Below are 17,771 nucleotides of genomic sequence, written 5' to 3'. Positions count from 1 at the left end.
CAGAAAGCAAAGTGGGATGTTGCCTGTGCAGACAGAATGTTTGTTAGAGACTGTGGCTATTGTTCATAGGGTCAACAACACTAGCAGACCGACTTATCTGAAAGATAAGTTAAAAATTAGGAGAGATGTGAGAGAGAGGAGTACAAGACAGGATGGCCTGCTGCACTTGCCTCGCGTCCAGTTAGAATATGGTAAAAAGGGATTTTCTTTTTTTGCTCCTCAGAAATACAACCAACTGCCAGAAAATGTAAAAAAACTTAGTTATAAAGCTTTTCGACTGAACTCCAAAAAATTTCTTTTGTAAATATAAGTTAAGGTATTGTTAGTTAATAAGTCATTTATTGTTATTGTAATATTTCTTTTGTATGTATTGACTTGAGTAGTTTTGAAAAACAGTATTGTTACTGAAAACCGCTTGAAATAAAAGACGTTTTATTATTATTATTATTATGATTATTATTATTATTATTATTATTATTATTATTATTATTATTATTATTATTATTATTATTATTATTATTATTATTATTATTATTATTATTATTATTATTATTATTATTATTATTATTATTATTATTATTATTATTATTATTATTATTATTATTATTATTATTATTATTATTATTATTATTATGTATTGGGTGTATAGCCAAAATGAAAGATTTTTTCCCATGACAGGTGCTCTCTCCTTATTCATTATTAGCTAGCCTGACAGTGTAAAATTTTCGAGATATTTAAGATAAGCACTAGTGTACCTGTTGATCGTATTCGAGCAATCACTGAGCATTACAGGAGTTATTTGAAAACGAATAACAGTCATTAAGACTAGATTATGATGACTTTAAAAGATTCGAATCAAAGATTATGGAAATACTAAAGATGTATATAACAGATCAATATAATCAACATTTCTGGTAAATATTTTATCATTTCAATCGGTTCAGTAGTTTCGGAGGAGTAATTGTCACAAAAAACCTGCTTGCTCATTAAATAAGTAATATATATGAATATGTGTAATCAGTACAATATATACGAATCCATTTTCATCCTAAACATATGATGTGGTATATTGTATATGCTTTTTATTACTTAAACCTGAAATATGCTTTTGGCCGCTTGCTACCACATCTCGAATACAGCTTAGCCGTTGCGTGTGTATTAATATACTGCGGCACAAGCTTCATATGGCTTCCTATTGTAGTCTTATCGACCTTCCCTTCGCCTTCTAAGGTAAACAATGTGAGTACTGTATTTACGAAATAGTCTTTTGTATTAAGACTTATAGACAGCTTATAAAAAAGTCTTTATCAAATAAAAATAACTTTTTTACCTAGACACAAGATATCATTAGACATTTTGCGTATTGGACGGAGATCATCAATTGGTAAGAAGCACATTCCAATTATACAACTTAACGGAGCAATTCATTTATGCGAAGCCTAGCAGCTATAATAGGTATTGGTTACTATCATATTTTTTTTATAACACGTAAATAGGTAATTTGAAAGTTTTAAACACGATTAGAATTAATAAACCTGTTATTATATTTTAAATTAAGAGAGTTCTATAAATACTTCCGCCGCAGCAAACTTTAGACTAAGTGAATTTTCATTTATCTGATTAGATGACTAAAATATGTCCTTAAACTTATCACATTAATACCTTGTTTACATAAAATTATAAGTAACTATTGCTTAGGTTAGCTATATTGAAGGAAATGGTGTTATTTGTGTGAAATGTGTTCATAGGAGTATAGTATGAAATAAATAAAATGTTATTAAGATATTCCCCTAAATAAGCAAACTAAAACAGTTCACTTCTTCTCTAAGAAAATAAAATTGTATTGAGGAAGTGTAGTTATTTTGAATGCTCTCCGTAATGTTAAATTCTACAAAAACGTGTCAATAAGCAAAAATATTTGTTTTCTAGCCCTACTTGATAGAAAAGATGGGACAGTTTTATTTTTTAAGGATAAAATTTGGAAAACCATTCACGTTTTTGCCACATTTAATTCATAAAAATTGGGCCAAGATAACTCGAGTTACCTTGTTTACGGACACAGAAACATACAGCCATTTATAGACATTTTAACAAATAATGTTTTGGCCTCTGGGAACATCAAAACTAAATGTTAATCGATCGCAGGTCTAGGTCGTACTGTTCCTCATACGATAGCTACTTCCATATAGAAAAATTCACTAATAGAAAACATATATAACACAAATTAACTATGTCAATTTAGTCATTGGAGCAGCTTAATACAGATGGCAATAAACAAGCTACAGCCTTTAAAAGAAACTACCCCATTGACATAAGAGCATGTAGGTCAACCTAACTTTGTACAATTTCCCCAGACACGGCATTTAAAGTTCAATTTGCTCCACAAGTGGATAACAGTTTTATGTTAATGTATACTAAACTTTTGAATTGGATGAAGTTCCAAGTATAATAACCTCTTACAATTACCATTCTTTCATTGTACTGATGAACAACAGTTATTCCACCTATTGAAATACATTTCCTTTCACATACGTACTCACCACATTAGATGAGCAATTATGTACGACGTTTACATGGGACAATGGTGAGACAAATAAATAAACAGTTGATGAATCTGCATGCTATGCAATAGACATTGGATAATGTGAGTAGACATCTCCAATCGTAAAAATGGGAAATTTTAATGCATTTTCAATTATTTTTAGTATGTTTATATGGGTTACATATTTTCCATTAGCTTAACGCTAGTACAGTTTGTGATTATGATATGAAGTTTAGTGGAAAATATAAATGCAAAACTCACTCTACAGGGTGTTTATAAAGGGGTGTCACAAACTTCAGGGGTTGCACGTACTAATCAATCCAAACACAAAAAGTTCATATAAACGTTGGTCAAAAAATTTTGTTTAGCCACTAGCCACAATATTTGTTTAACAAAACAATTTATATCTCAAGAATTCAAGCTATGGAAATCAAACTATTCACATACATTATTTGTATCAAGGGGCAATAAAAATAATTATGTAATTCTCTTTAAAATTGATGAATGGTGGTCATTTGAAATCTTTAAACTTATGTTACTAAAATATGGCTGGTTTTATGGAAAGAATACTTTTATTTAGTATTTTTAATTTTCTATCTAACGATACCAAGATAAAAAAGATCGGAAAAAATAGCTGAAATATAATGATTTTTTATTTGTAAAAGGAGGCAAACCTGACTAGCTTTAGCATCATCCTACCTCATTTTACAAAAAAAATCGTGATATTCGGTCCTAGCCCTAAATTGAACAAAACTAATCCGTTGATCCTAACTTATAAGACAAAAGGAAAATCCAACCATCAGCAATGACTTAGTGAATTTTCTAAGAAGGCGCCAGCAAAGTTCTTTGCTGAGAGCTTTGTCTATGTCGCCCATTCCATGCTTAAGGGCAAAGGTCAGTCACAGTGCTCTAAAGCTTCCTAAGTGCTGCTCCAGATTTCAGCAGCATTAGTTCTACATAGATAAAGCTTCATGTTATCTGTATTGCAATTCCTGTGAGTGCACGCATTCTGTTAAGTTTTAAGGTTGAACTGGATAGTTAGAGTTCTTAGCCTTATAATATACTGTGTTGTATACAGTTTAGGTATACAGACAGTTATGTTGGGTGAATTGCCAAATTAGAAAAACTGCTGGATATTTAAGCTGCATCGTAGCCTTCAATACTACCAGCAGACTATAATACTTAAATCATACCTTTTATGAAAAAGTGTCAAGAAAGAGTCAATGGAAACCATATTATTACCATGTATAACCATGTTTGATAGCTTTAAGCCAATCACACTAACGTCTGTTTACCAAGATTTTTCTTTGAATTCATCGAATAATTAATTACACCTAAACTTCTTGTTTAAAAGACCTTTTTCAAAAATGATTTACCCAATCCTAAAACACCTTATCCATAATAATCTTTACTTGACTGAGTTTTCCAAGCTACAAGATGAGAATGAAGGGTGCGTGATGGCGGCTGATGGACGGCGATCTATTCTTGTAATTGGAGGTTATTGGTGCTGGAAACCCGCCTTAATAATAGCAGCAGAATAGCGGGACGAATATCAATTACTGAGTTGAATTAACTACCACCGTGAAACATAAATCGGCCTTTCACAGTACTTGATACGTAACAAGTTTGGACTCTAAGGTTTTGTTTTTAATGTCTAGAGTCTACTGTCCGGGGAAAAAGTTGTTTTGAAGGTAACCTAATTGTTTTTATGATTGGCATATTCATAACGTTCAACCATATTTTTGCGCATATTATATATAGAAATTAATATGAAAGATAATTATATCGTTGGCATTTGACATTGAATGAAGTATATACCTTCTAGTGGGCCAGCAATAGACTGATTTTACCAACAGAAACCAGCGAAATAAGTCTCAGTGTTACTGTTGGTTTGTTTGAATATATTTTATTTTATTTTTTATTTAGATTAAATTATTATCATTGTTTAGATTATGAGGATAAACTAAATTTTATAGTTACAATAAGTTGTTATTTTAGGTTAGTAAAGTCAAAATAGTTATGGCTAGAGCATCACAAAGAATGCGGTATTTCAATTTAGAACACCTTGTTTCTAGTTGGCTGAAACATTTTTATTAAAAGTTTCTGAAACTGACATAGGAATGAAAAGCGTCAATATTTGGTCAAATCTACCTCGCATGTTTCAATAAAAATGATGTGACAAAAAGGTTTAGTTAATGGTTTAATCCTTCAAGATCAATGGGACCTTTGGTTCAAACGGGAAATATCCACCTATCCCAGTTCTATTCCAGATTCAAGAACTTGAATTATATTGATTACCTTTTTTTACCATTGCTGAAGAACAAATCTTTGTTCTTGTATTCACTTTAAGTAAGTAGCATCAGCTTGTGTGGCATCTTCAGGGTGTCTTCTTTCTTCATGTAACTAACACCAACACGACAAATTCTCTATTAATACAAAATATTTACATTCGTCACTGGTATCGCGGTTGGGCCGAACGGGTATTATTCTTACTGATACTTTTCATACCAGGATTTATATCTATAGTACCTGGGGACCGAGCTTTGCTCGGGGAAATTATTAGTTTAATCTGAAAGGAGTTTAGTATTGCAGATACATTAATCCACTCCCAAACTCCACACTGCTCACCTTTAATACTTCCTTCACCACTCAGTCGTAGACCTGTTTGCCCTCCTCCCTATACCATTTTAGAATTGCAGATACATAAATGCCACAGGCAGTTTCCACACTCTTCTCTGCTAGCCTAACTACTTCCTTCACCATTTCCTACGTCATGGACCTGTTTTCCTCCCTTATCATAGCATTTTAGCATTGTAGATACCTTAATATACCCCATTAACAGTTCCCACACTCCAGACTGCTCACCTTTACTACTTCCTTCACCACTTCCTATTTCGTAAACCTGTTTCCCTACCTTCCAACGGCATTTTAGGATTGCAAATACCCTTATCTAATCGTTATTAACAGTTCCCACTCTCCGGACTGCTTGCCATTACTACTTCCTTCACCAATTCCTACGTCGCGGACCTGTTTCCCTCACTTCACATAGCATTTTAGGATTGTAGATACCTTAATCTAATTGTCATAACCAGTTCCTACACTCCGGACTCCTCACCTTTACTACTTCCTTCACCACTTCCTACGTCGCGGACCTGTTTCCCTCCCTTCCCACGACATTTTAGGATTGCAGATACCTTAATCTAATCGTCATATCCAGTTCCCACACTCCGGACAGCACGCCATAAACTACTTTCCCTCACCATTTCCTACGTCCCGGGCCTGTTTCCCTCCCTTCCCATAGCATTTTTAGAATTGTAGATACCTTAATCTAATCGTCATATACAGTTCCCACGCTCCGGACTGCTCGCCCTTATACCATGGTGGAAACTACTTTCTTCACCACTTCCTACGTCGCGGACCTGTATCCCTCCTTTCCCATAGCGTTTTAGGATTGCAGATACCTTACTCTAATCGTTATAAACAGTTCCCACACTCCGGACAGTTCGCCTTGACTACTTCCTTCACAACTTCCTATGTCACGGACCTGTTTCTCTCCTTTCCCATAGCATATTAGGATTGCAGATACCTTAATGTAATCGTCATAAACAGTTCCCACACTCCGGACTGCTCACCTTTACTACTTCCTTTTTCTTAGGTACCTGTATTAGGTACTCCGTTTTTAGGCCAGGAATAAACTACTGTATTTACAACTTTTGAAGAAAATCGTCGAAGCAGTTTTCGAGATCTTGGTGCAAGCATACATACATACATACATACATACATACATACATACATACATACATACATACATACATGCATACATACAAGCAAACATTGCTCGTATTAGAGTATAGGATAAACTTGCAAGTATAATTCTAAATAAATCGTTGTAATTTTTGGAAAAAAATATTTTGACGAGCTTTCCTCGAAGTGTGTTTTGATCATTTAGGCTACTGCATGACTTATATTAGAAGATTCATTACAATAGGGAATGTAGTGAAATTGCACGTGAAATAATAGTTAAGTCAAAATAAATTAAGCACAAATCTGCAACCGGTACCCAATTAATGTAAAAGGAGGTGTATGAGTTAAATCTAATTAAATATTGTTCCATCCTCTCATTAATTTAACCACCGTACTCGACATTGACAGAAATTGGGGTTTCAGTTGTAGTATAATATGCCCAATGGTATAATCTGATTGTTCATTTCTTTTGCTCTGTATATACACACTGTTATTTCCTTTTGGTTTGTGTAAACATATGCTACATATCCTCGGAAATTGCTTCAAGAGCTTTCTGAGAATGCGCTAGCTGAGGTGCCCGTGGGTACAGAACGTCGAGTTATGTCTTAAAATGTAAACAAATGACAATAATGGCGGATTGTTTTCTCATAAGGCCCATGTTAAATTTTCAAAAGTTTGTACTCATATTATGGCGAAAATAGATTTTTCCTGGCTATACCACTGGTCTAGAACTTATTTTTGACCCAAAACTTAGTTATTTTGTAAACGTCACGGACCTGTTTCCCTCCCTTCCCATAGCATTTTAGGATAACAGATACCTTAATCTAATCGTCATAAACAGTTCCCACACTCCGGACTACTCACCTTTACTACTTCCTTCACCGCTTCCTTCGTCACGGACCATGTTTCCCTCCCAGCCCATAGCATTTTAGGATAACAGATACCTTAATCTAATCGTCATTAATAGTTCCCACACTCCGGACTACTCGCCTTTACTACTTCCTACACCACTTCCTACGCCGCGGACCTGTTTTCCTCCCTTCCCATAGCATTTTAGGATTGTAGATACCTTAATCTAATCGTCATAAACAGTTACCACACTCCGGACTAATATTTACAACAAAACTAATAACAACAATTAAACGAAATAGAAATAATCTGCTTGGAATAATTCAGTAAGGCCACCAGAAATTATGCGAATCGGTGTATTGTTAATCAACGCTTAATGGTATTCATCGGACTCCTTTTCTTTTGTGTACTGTCTTTTGTAAATAGGCCATATGTGCGTGCGCAAGCTGAGGTGCCCGTGGGTACAGAACGTCACGTTATGTCTTAAAATGTAAACAAAATGACAATAATGGCGGAATGTTTTCTCATAAGGCCCATGTTAAATTTTCAAAAGTTTGTACTCATATTATGGCGAAAATAGATTTTTCCTGGCTATACCACCACTGGTCTAGAACTTATTTTTGACACAGAACTTAGTTATTCCGTAAATATAAACGTTTTTGTTAGAGCCGATTCCCAGATCGAGTTGACAAGTATTCAAACTTTACTCGTATTATATATAGGATTTAAAACATAATATTTCTGTTGTCAAATTGAAATTAATAAATAATTAAGTTTAAGATACAAGAGTTCCTACATATAGTAGACGTATAAGATAATATATACGATTATACACTGCCAATTAAAAAATGCTTTAGGGTTACTTGCTTAAATAAAACAAAACACAGTTTGGTATTATGGTTTATTACGTGAGATCAATGTAATATGCAGAACTACAACTCTGATATGAAACGCAAGGGTGGTTATAAGGGGGAAGGCAGCAAGATAGATTTAGTCAGGTTATTTCCTCATAACTTTCTATCCGTCTGCGGGAAACACCGACTATGATCTGTATCTGTATCACCCTGGGAGGGATGATGCAATTTTCGCAAGGAATTGTGAAATAACATTTGATTGTAGATTTCCTACGAAAAATAACCTCATATATCCTTTGCATTAATCTCCTATGGCCCTAGTCTTTTGGCTAGTTGATACAAGAATTTCAAATAATGAAGTACGTTTTTAAATAAAATATAAATCCATGAAGTATTTTCACTAACTTAACCAATTAAGCAAGATTCTATTATAATAAGTTTAAAGTACTATTTATAGTTCTGAATTACTTCACTTTTAAAAATATAGTATTTCATTACGAATTAATTGTTATAATTTACTGGATAAAGTATTTTGACATGAGTCTTATAATTTCACCTATACTTTATGAATGACCAAGTTACAATGATTGTCGTATTTTTCATTTGCCATAACCTTTGAGACTTGAGCTATTTATCATATACTTATAATGTTTACATGATGAGTGTTGCTCATAACCTAACCTAATCTATTTTATAGCCTAGCCTAAGTGTTTGTTATCAATATCTTGCTGAATCGTTTTATTTAATTGGATCCATCCAATGCATCGAATAAGTTCATTTATTTCATAGCTATTATCATTTTTCAATGTCTTAGGGGGAGAATTAGAAATGCGTTCGAAAGGTTACTGTTAACATTACTAAACAATACAAGTAAATGTATTAATCGAACCAACTAGTTTGTTTACAAATATTAATAAATGATACATGTTTTGATTTGACAAATTGTAAGAAAATGCATTTACTACAAATAAAGATTTATTGTTACCGAAAAACTCAAATAAGTGATGCTATAAGCTGTAAGGTATGCTTTTAATTTTAAAGTGATTAATTAATCAATGGGCTAATTCTTCCAAAATCAAAAAATCCTAACGAGGCGATTAAATGTTTTTATAAACGGGTTACAAGAAAGTGAGGTCAAACCACTGTTGGTAATCAGAGCACTAAATCATTATTGACAGGTCATTAATATAAGCTATGATGACGTCCATCAGTAGATTAAACATGGCGTGTGAGCTTCTAGCCTGCGTTGGGAGGGATTGCTATTGGTCTGATTTAATAAATATTATTAGCACAATTCTATAATTGGATCAAACTCAGATTAACCAAACAGATAATTTACATCCAGTATCCATGAGGGAATTAAATCACACTGCTGTAAATTATTTGGATTTGTAATTAGGGGGTTGCAAAGTATTGTAGAATTGTAAATACATTCTGAAATAGCCACCGATTTCACGTGGTGAAGCTCTTTATGAATCATCATTTAGGCTCATAGTGTTTCAAATTAGCTATTATTTTAGGTGAAGATGATTTTTTAGGGTGTAAACTGTTTTGTTATAAATTGTACAAGATTATCCATCATTAACAATCCAAACATATTAAAAATTCTTTAGGGGCTTAGCAGGTCTCGTGGTTACAGCACGCGATTTCTTCCTTGCAACACCCTCGTACATATCCCTCAGTTAGAATAAAACTTTCCTTTGGAATTTGTCAACATTCTAAAAATACAATCGCAAACTGTTACAAGGAATTCGTCGTATATAAAAGTCAATAATTTTAGATATAATCCAATTTGATATCAAACAACTTAAACGAGTTTTATTTAAAATATCTTTGAAACACGAAATATTGCTGTATTTTCTCTAACATTTTGCTCAAGCTATCTACGTTTATACTATCAACTATCTATGTAAAATATAATTGAGGTAATAAAGGTGATCGATTTCGACTAATAGGCCTGATACTGGTCTTCAGGAATGTTTGGAGAAATATTATATATACTCTTTAGCTGTAGAAAGTAAAAGTTCAATATCTCCATTGAGAAATTCGTATGTTATGAATATAATTTGACAATTTTGTCCCAGAATCATAGAAACCTAGATTTACTTACAATTTATAAAGGAGAAAATACAGAGTGTTCCACGAAGAGGTTTAAACGTTTGACTTTATATTTTTTGACTATTTATGGACCGAAATTTTTAATACTTTACATAATTCATAAAGTATGTTTTAAAAATATTCTGGGAAACTTTCAGCTACCTAACCCTCGTAGAAGCAAAATGTTGGCATATCGAATGTCTTTATTAACTAATTATACGAAATTGATTAATTGATTATATTTATTAACAAATGATGGCTCACAGTTTGAATAATTTTGTACTCTACTTTTAGGTTTTTCATTAGGCTATGTTCTATTTTCCTGATAAAAAGTCTTATATCCCTAGGATGTGATAGGAATAGACCTTGGTAAGATGTGATAATACAAAATTTTACAAAACAAAAAAAAACTATTTTTAATGTGCTGAAAGTAAACTTTTTCAATATGCCACCATTTTGTTTCTACAAGAGTTAGGGAGTTGACTTTTTCCAGAATACTTTTAAAACCTACTTTATAAATTATGTAAACTTTCAAAATGTTCGGAGCATATATGGGCAAGTAATATAACAATTTTTAAACCCCTCTGTGGGACACCCTGTATATAAATACCATACGTTAAAAGTGCTTAAAACCCAATGCGAAAAGGTCAATAACCTTGGGGCGAAACAACCCCGAGGTAAAAGTTGAAACACCAATAAAATTACTGTAATCGAAACATAATCTTTGAGGAAGTGTGAAAGTCACAATATTATTTTGATCCGGGTTCGTTAACTGAAGAAAGGGCAACGTATTGTCTCAAAGCGTGGGTGAAGCGTAACCTGAGAACGAGCTATAAAGCTTTTGATCAGTAAACGCTTGGTAACTCTCTTGTTTATGATGGCTGAGAATGAAATAGTACGTGATATCCTGTACTTATATACAACTAGGGTTCATGACATGCCAGTTTGCGAGATTTGTGTAACGAATTTGCCCATTACACCATCTATCAATCAGTTGGCAAGGTAATATGACGTCAAAACTAACTAAAACTGTTTGAATCGGCGAACCTAAGTCAAAAAGGTTTTTTTATAGTTATGGAACAAATTCGCTGTACAACTATATCTTTGTGTTGAAAAGGACTAGTACCTTTGAAACTTTATATTTTTAACCTCAGGGTGGAAAAGTCAAACCCAATGACGTTGACAACAGATTTTGCAAGGAATATGTATTACAATATATTTTCTATAATGAATAGTAGTTTATATGATTAACATATCACGTATAGCTGGAAAATCCCATAGATTAACCAAACAAAAACTGTTTGTTAGTCAAGAGGAGGGTTCTCTTATAAACGCAGTAAGTTGTATGTCTAAAAGCCTTATCAAATTTAAAAAGTTTTATGTGAACTTAATAAGATAACTTGCTCTTTTAATTTACTTACTTTCGAAAATTCTAATTTGTTCATTGACAGGTCAAAGAAGCTTTTATTTCATATGGTGCTATGCACAAATACGATGTATTAAAATTTTAACTCTTACAAAGATAACAATCGGCCTGTGTTGTATATTTTGATTTAACTAATGGCCTACAAAACAACTGACTCCAAAAACATCATATTCTTTTTTAGAAAAGTAAGCTTAAAAAAATTAAAAACAGGTTGTCAACTTAATGCGCGCCTGTCCCACAAAGTGTGTTCCATATTGTTTGACCCATATAAAAAGTTTATAAAGTAGTGGCCGTGTTGAAAATTGTATATTAAAATCCTGTTTGTTTTCAGGAGAAATATTTTATTTTTGTAACTTCTGTTAAAACCATGTCCTGAATAACAAAAATAAAGTAGAAAAACATTGGCCATTTTTTTCAAAAGGATCAGTACAAAACTTTGTATCAATTATTTAACAAACAATGTATTTATTATTTGGTACATGGTTACAAAATTATTTATTTAAACAAATATTTCCTGTGATTTAACACATAAATTGGACATTTTTTCAAATATAAATAAAATAGTTTTGATAAAGAAAACAAACTAAATGCATATCTTTTTCATAATTTATTTTTCAATATCAAATATATGTTTCTATTTAACTTAATTTATAATTAAAGGGAGTATTTTTATAATTTTGTTTTTCTTTTCCTAACTAACTTATTTTATAACATTCGTCACCATCGAATTCATATGTTACCCCTTAGGAAAAACACCGTTTTGATTAATATTACTAGATGATATAACAAATATACGAATTCTCTTTCTGTTTGGCCTGATAAATGATTGTTAATACAGATAAAATTATTAACGGACTTCAGAAAACTCTTCATTAGGTTTGATAAGTTTATTTGTATTAACTCACCATAGATTTAAGATGTGGATTGGACGTCTACTTCATTTCATAGTTGAAGTAATACACCACCAAACATTATTATGAAACCTAATATATGATGATGTTATTATTGTGTTGTTCTGACCCCTCTCAAGCGCTGGTTATTGCTCCCAAGTTTCAATTTGTGACAAGAAGCTTCGCCAGGGAAATCCGACTATTCCCCGTCGACCAGCTCAGCAATCCAATCATAACACAATGAGGACGCCATATGACCTCATATCACGTCATATGACCTCATAAGACCTTGACCTTAAATTGTTGGTTCAATAAAACTATAGGTAATATTGATCTATTTATTGCCACTCTATTATTTGTGACTTCCCAAGATTCGATCCTAGAAAGATCTGCACCTTATAAATATACACAGTTATCATCTAGTATGACGTTGTTTTAGAACAAAGATCTATAGAAAAGCTTAATTAATAAAAATTAAAATACGTCATTGATTTATTCGTATATTTTGGCTTATTTGATCATCAAAATACAAGGTTATTTAGTAATATTATACAATGGGGATTTTAAACGTCATATTTATTACATTTTAAATTAGATTTATTTGGTTTAGTGGCATACATAAAATACCCTTACCACAGCATACCTGCATACTAAGCTAATTTTCATTCTCCTGATTGGACTTACATTAAAATGTCACCCTATAAATATCACATTGTTTCCCTGTTTAAATAGAATTAGTTTAAGGAGTACTTAGGTTTGCTGAAACAGCAAGGCTAAAAAAGTGTGTTTTTTTACACTTTAGTAAGAAATAAATGCATTTTCCAAATTTAATAAAATAATGTTTATAAACAAGCAAACTAGAACAGTTTTCGTATTCTCCGTAAGAATATAATAACAATTGTAAATTTACAATATTTTGGAATTTCTCCGTAACCATTAGGCACATATAACACTTTAATATACTAATATATTTTTTTTGTAGCTCTACAATATGGGTTGGAAAGAATTTAATAAGTTTTTCGTTTTTAGGGTCAAAAAACATAAAATAAAATGTTTACCGCATTAAACCCCTCATAAACACCCGTTCCCATAGTCCAATCATTCTGGTTCGTGAACCCGTTGGAATAAATATAAGAAATTTGCTAAAAACCAATATTTCAATTGTTTTCCTTCACCGTTTCGAGGCAGGAGGAAATGGCTTTTAAAGTAGAAAGAGAGAAGATTAAGTGAACAAAACAATGAATCAAACATCACGCTTTGCTATTGTTCTCCCAAGGCTAGGTTACCAATCTGCCGTTTGTGTTTCTTTTATCAAACATCACGCTTGGAAATTATTATCTCGAGGCTAGAATACCAATCCACCGTTAGTGTTTCTTTTATCAAACATCACACCTGGCCATTGTTCTCTCAAGGCTAGAATACCAATCCACCGTTAGTGTTTCTTGTATCAAACATCACGCCTGGCCATTGTTCTCTCGAGGCTAGAATACCAATCCACCGTTTGTGTTTCTTTTATCAAACATCACGCCTGGCCATTGTTCTCTCGAGGCTAGAATACCAATCCACCGTTAGTGTTTCTTGTATCAAACATCACGCCTGGCCATTGTTCTCTCGAGGCTAGAATACCAATCCACCGTTAGTGTTTCTTGTATCAAACATCACGCCTGGCCATTGTTCTCTCGAGGCTAGAATACCAATCCACCGTTTGTGTTTCTTTTATCAAACATCACGCCTGGCCATTGTTCTCTCGAGGCTAGAATACCAATCCACCGTTAGTGTTTCTTGTATCAAACATCACGCCTGGCCATTATTATCTCGAGGCTAGAATACCAATCCACCGTTTGTGTTTCTTTTATCAAACATCACACCTGGCCATTGTTCTCTCGAGGCTAGAATACCAATCCACCGTTAGTGTTTCTTTTATCAAACATCACACCTGGCCATTGTTCTCTCGAGGCTAGAATACCAATCCACCGTTTGTGTTTCTTTTATCAAACATCACACATGGCCATTGTTCTCTCGAGGCTAGAATACCAATCCACCGTTTGTGTTTCTTTTATCAAACATCACACCTGGCCATTGTTCTCTCGAGGCTAGAATACCAATCCACCGTTTGTGTTTCTTTTATCAAACATCACACCTGGCCATTGTTCTCTTGAGGCTAGAATACCAATCCACCGTTAGTGTTTCTTTTATCAAACATCACACCTGGCCATTGTTCTCTCGAGGCTAGAATACCAATCCACCGTTAGTGTTTCTTTTATCAAACATCACACCTGGCTATTGTTCTCTCGAGGCTTGACTACCAATCCACCGTTAGTGTTTCTTTTATCAAACCTCACACCTGGCCATCGTTCTCTCGAGGCTAGAATACCAATCCACCGTTAGTGTTTCTTTTATCAAACATCAAGCCGGGCCATTGTTCTCTCGAGGCTAGGCTACCAATCCACCGTTAGTGTTTCTTTTATCAAACGTCACGCCTGGCCATTGTTTTCTCGAAGCTAGACTACCAATCCACAGTTTGTGTTTCTTTTATCAAACACTAGCTGGCCCGACAGACGTCGTCCTGTCGTAATGTGGTTTTGTGTCGATGCTCGTTAATTTTCAAGATGAGCTCGTTCGCATGGCTCAATCACGTCCTGGTTGAAGTTCGTTTGCTACCTTTAGATTGGAGGTTAGATCGCTCGCTACGCTAACTCGCCTCCAGTTTGAAGTTCGTTCGCTACGTTCACTCACCTTTTGGTTGCAAATTAGCTGTTGTCATAGATTTAAAAAAATAATACTGCTGTACCCTGTTGGTAAACCTATTAACTTTTTAATGCTATTGAACATCACAGAATCAAATTGTTTCGTTGAACCAGCTGTTAAGATTCTTTAATTCCATTTAAATATGATCACAAGGTTAACATGAAAACTCCAGAGCTACTGAGGCGGAGCCCTTTGCACGGATCTGCACCAAACTTCACACAAACCATCCTTGAATAATGTTTAATAATGTCTGAAAGTTTCATTACAATCTGTCGAGCGGTTTCGGAGTCCATAAAGGACAAACAAACAAACAAACAAACATACATACATTGGATTTTATATATATACTAGCTGACCCGGCGAACTTCGTATCGCCTAAGTTATAGGTTTCCCCTAAATATCAACTTATATATAAGTAGTCCAATTGTATTACCCAACGTTATCGTAAATATCGTAGTCGTTCGTTTTCTATGTTCACGTACATGTCGACCATGAATTGTTGGCAAAGTTCACGGCACCGTAGAATGACGTTGTCATGATCGCGTCTAATCATCAGATGATACGCATAAAAATCCTTCGAGCTAACTTTCTTGTTTGTTTAGGCTCCTGTAGCGGGATCTTTTTGTTTAATATCTATGTAATATCCGTCTTGTCCCTTATAAAACATTAGTAGATATTGTAGAGCGTCGTATGAACGGTGTGTATCAGCAATGAACTCAAGATTGTTATTTCTTTTGCGAATAACAATTTCACGCTTAGCTGTACGGTCGCCAACCATAATTCCAGCAACGTCGTCAACAACAGGTGCATTGAATCTACGAATGTGCTCTCCAGATGGTGTTTTATCAGGATTGATGATAATTGCGTGATTGTCGCTTTGCAATTTGTGCATGTGTGATTTGAACAATTTCAACAATTCATTGTGCTCATTCAATAAATCGTCCAGCTCGCCGAGAATACGTCTGGCAAATTGTGAATTAAGGTTATTGTATTTTAAACGTGCATCCACGCGATTGGCTTGCGCACTTTCGGTGTCCTCGCCACCTATAAAGTAAATTTGTAAAAATTTATGTGGTTCATTTGGCATAGGAAGCAATGAGCCTACTTTGTGGTAAATTTGGCCTTTGATTTTGAACGTTGTGTTAAATTGTTGACCATTTGCAGCATTTAACTATTTCTGTTGCTCCGAACGATGTCATTTGAAAACATGAATTGAATGTTCTAATTGATTTCAGGAACATGTTAGAATCAGGATGCGTACCATTAAGTAAACCTTTCAATGGTTCAGCTGGTGATTCAATTACTGGTAGTTGCACTTTACCTGTGGCGCAACACATCCCGGCTGGCTCATTTTTGAATTTAAGCGCCTTACAATTCGCACATTCATTGTCCATATCACCAATCGCCACTTAGGAATGATCAAAATATTTAACGTCGGGTTCATACTCAAATGCTAGACGACGGAATGTATGCGATATAAAAGCTCGATGCACTTGTTGTCGTATGTCATTTTCTCTGCGTGCTTCAACTACGTATCGACGCGCTTGTCTTTGTTGTAGTCGTCTTTCTTCATTTCTTTCAGCGCGATCATCTTGTGACTGTGATGCGCGCAATTGCGACATGTTCACGCGCACAACTTCATTTTCCTGTTGAATTTGGACGTCTGTCCTTTGGGCTCTTAGATTTCGCCTTTGTATAGCTCCAGCCGTTAGACGGCCAAAATTTGACCCTCTTCGCCTTGCTGGCATTGTTCACTGTAAAAACACAGATTAAACTTAAATACTTAACCATACATTTCAAAACCTAACCTCTAACTACATTACAAAACCTGAATAATAACTTCTTAGCAATATAATAACAGATGTATTTGTTTTGTTTATAAATATTAAATTACAAATAATAAAAATATGTGATTTAACTTGACATCCAAATGCTCTGTAGAGCCCAAACTCCGAGAAATAATAGTGCTGCACCCTGTTGGTAATCCTTGTAACTTTAATGCTATTTAATTGAAACAGCTGTTAAGATTCATTAATTCCATTTCTCATAAGGTTAACATGGGAAACTCCAGAGCCACTGGGGCCTCCCCTTTTAAGAATTTCGAAACGGGAAATAGTTTACTTCCTATTCGCATACCTACAGAATTTACACACCAAATTTCATAACGATCGGTGAAGTCGTTCCGGAGGAGTTTGCAGACAAACACTGTGACACGAGAATTTTATATATTAGATATATATCACACCTGGCCATTGTTCTATCAAAGTTAGACTACCAATCCACCATTAGAGTTTCTTTTGCCAAACATCACGCTATCTTTCTCCCGAGGCAAGGCTACCAATCTGTTAATCCCAGAGACAGAAATCAGTGTTTATTTATTATTATTTTTTTTTTATTGAATACAACCCCTGCCCATATGTTACCCAGAGGCTAATCTACCCGTCGGAAGTAGAAATATTATATAGTTTTGTTTGAAATAAAAGCATCCGACTTACAATCTTACTTTAGAACAAATGAAAATTATTAAGTGATATTTATTTAATGCTATGTTATGGTATATACCTAGTCAATGATGCTATGATTTTATTTTGGTAACTGCTGTACCGAGTACCGAGTTTAAT

The 17,771-nt window shown here is 34.0% G+C and overlaps 1 protein-coding gene across 1 annotated transcript in view; it reads left to right on the top strand.

Annotated features, from left to right (window-relative positions):
• LOC129003720 (uncharacterized protein DDB_G0283357-like) overlaps nucleotides 1-17,771 on the top strand; it is a 159,320-nt gene that overhangs the window by 46,211 nt on the left and 95,338 nt on the right. The window lies entirely within an intron of this gene.

The sequence above is a fragment of the Macrosteles quadrilineatus genome, unplaced genomic scaffold, assembly GCF_028750875.1.
Source record: "Macrosteles quadrilineatus isolate MER2022 unplaced genomic scaffold, UCM_ALF_1.0 Scaffold_9__3_contigs__length_116548681, whole genome shotgun sequence".
Classification (NCBI taxonomy): domain Eukaryota; kingdom Metazoa; phylum Arthropoda; class Insecta; order Hemiptera; family Cicadellidae; genus Macrosteles; species Macrosteles quadrilineatus.
The sequence above is the reverse complement of the archived record's forward strand: the minus strand, read 5'-3'. Positions and strand labels throughout refer to the sequence as shown.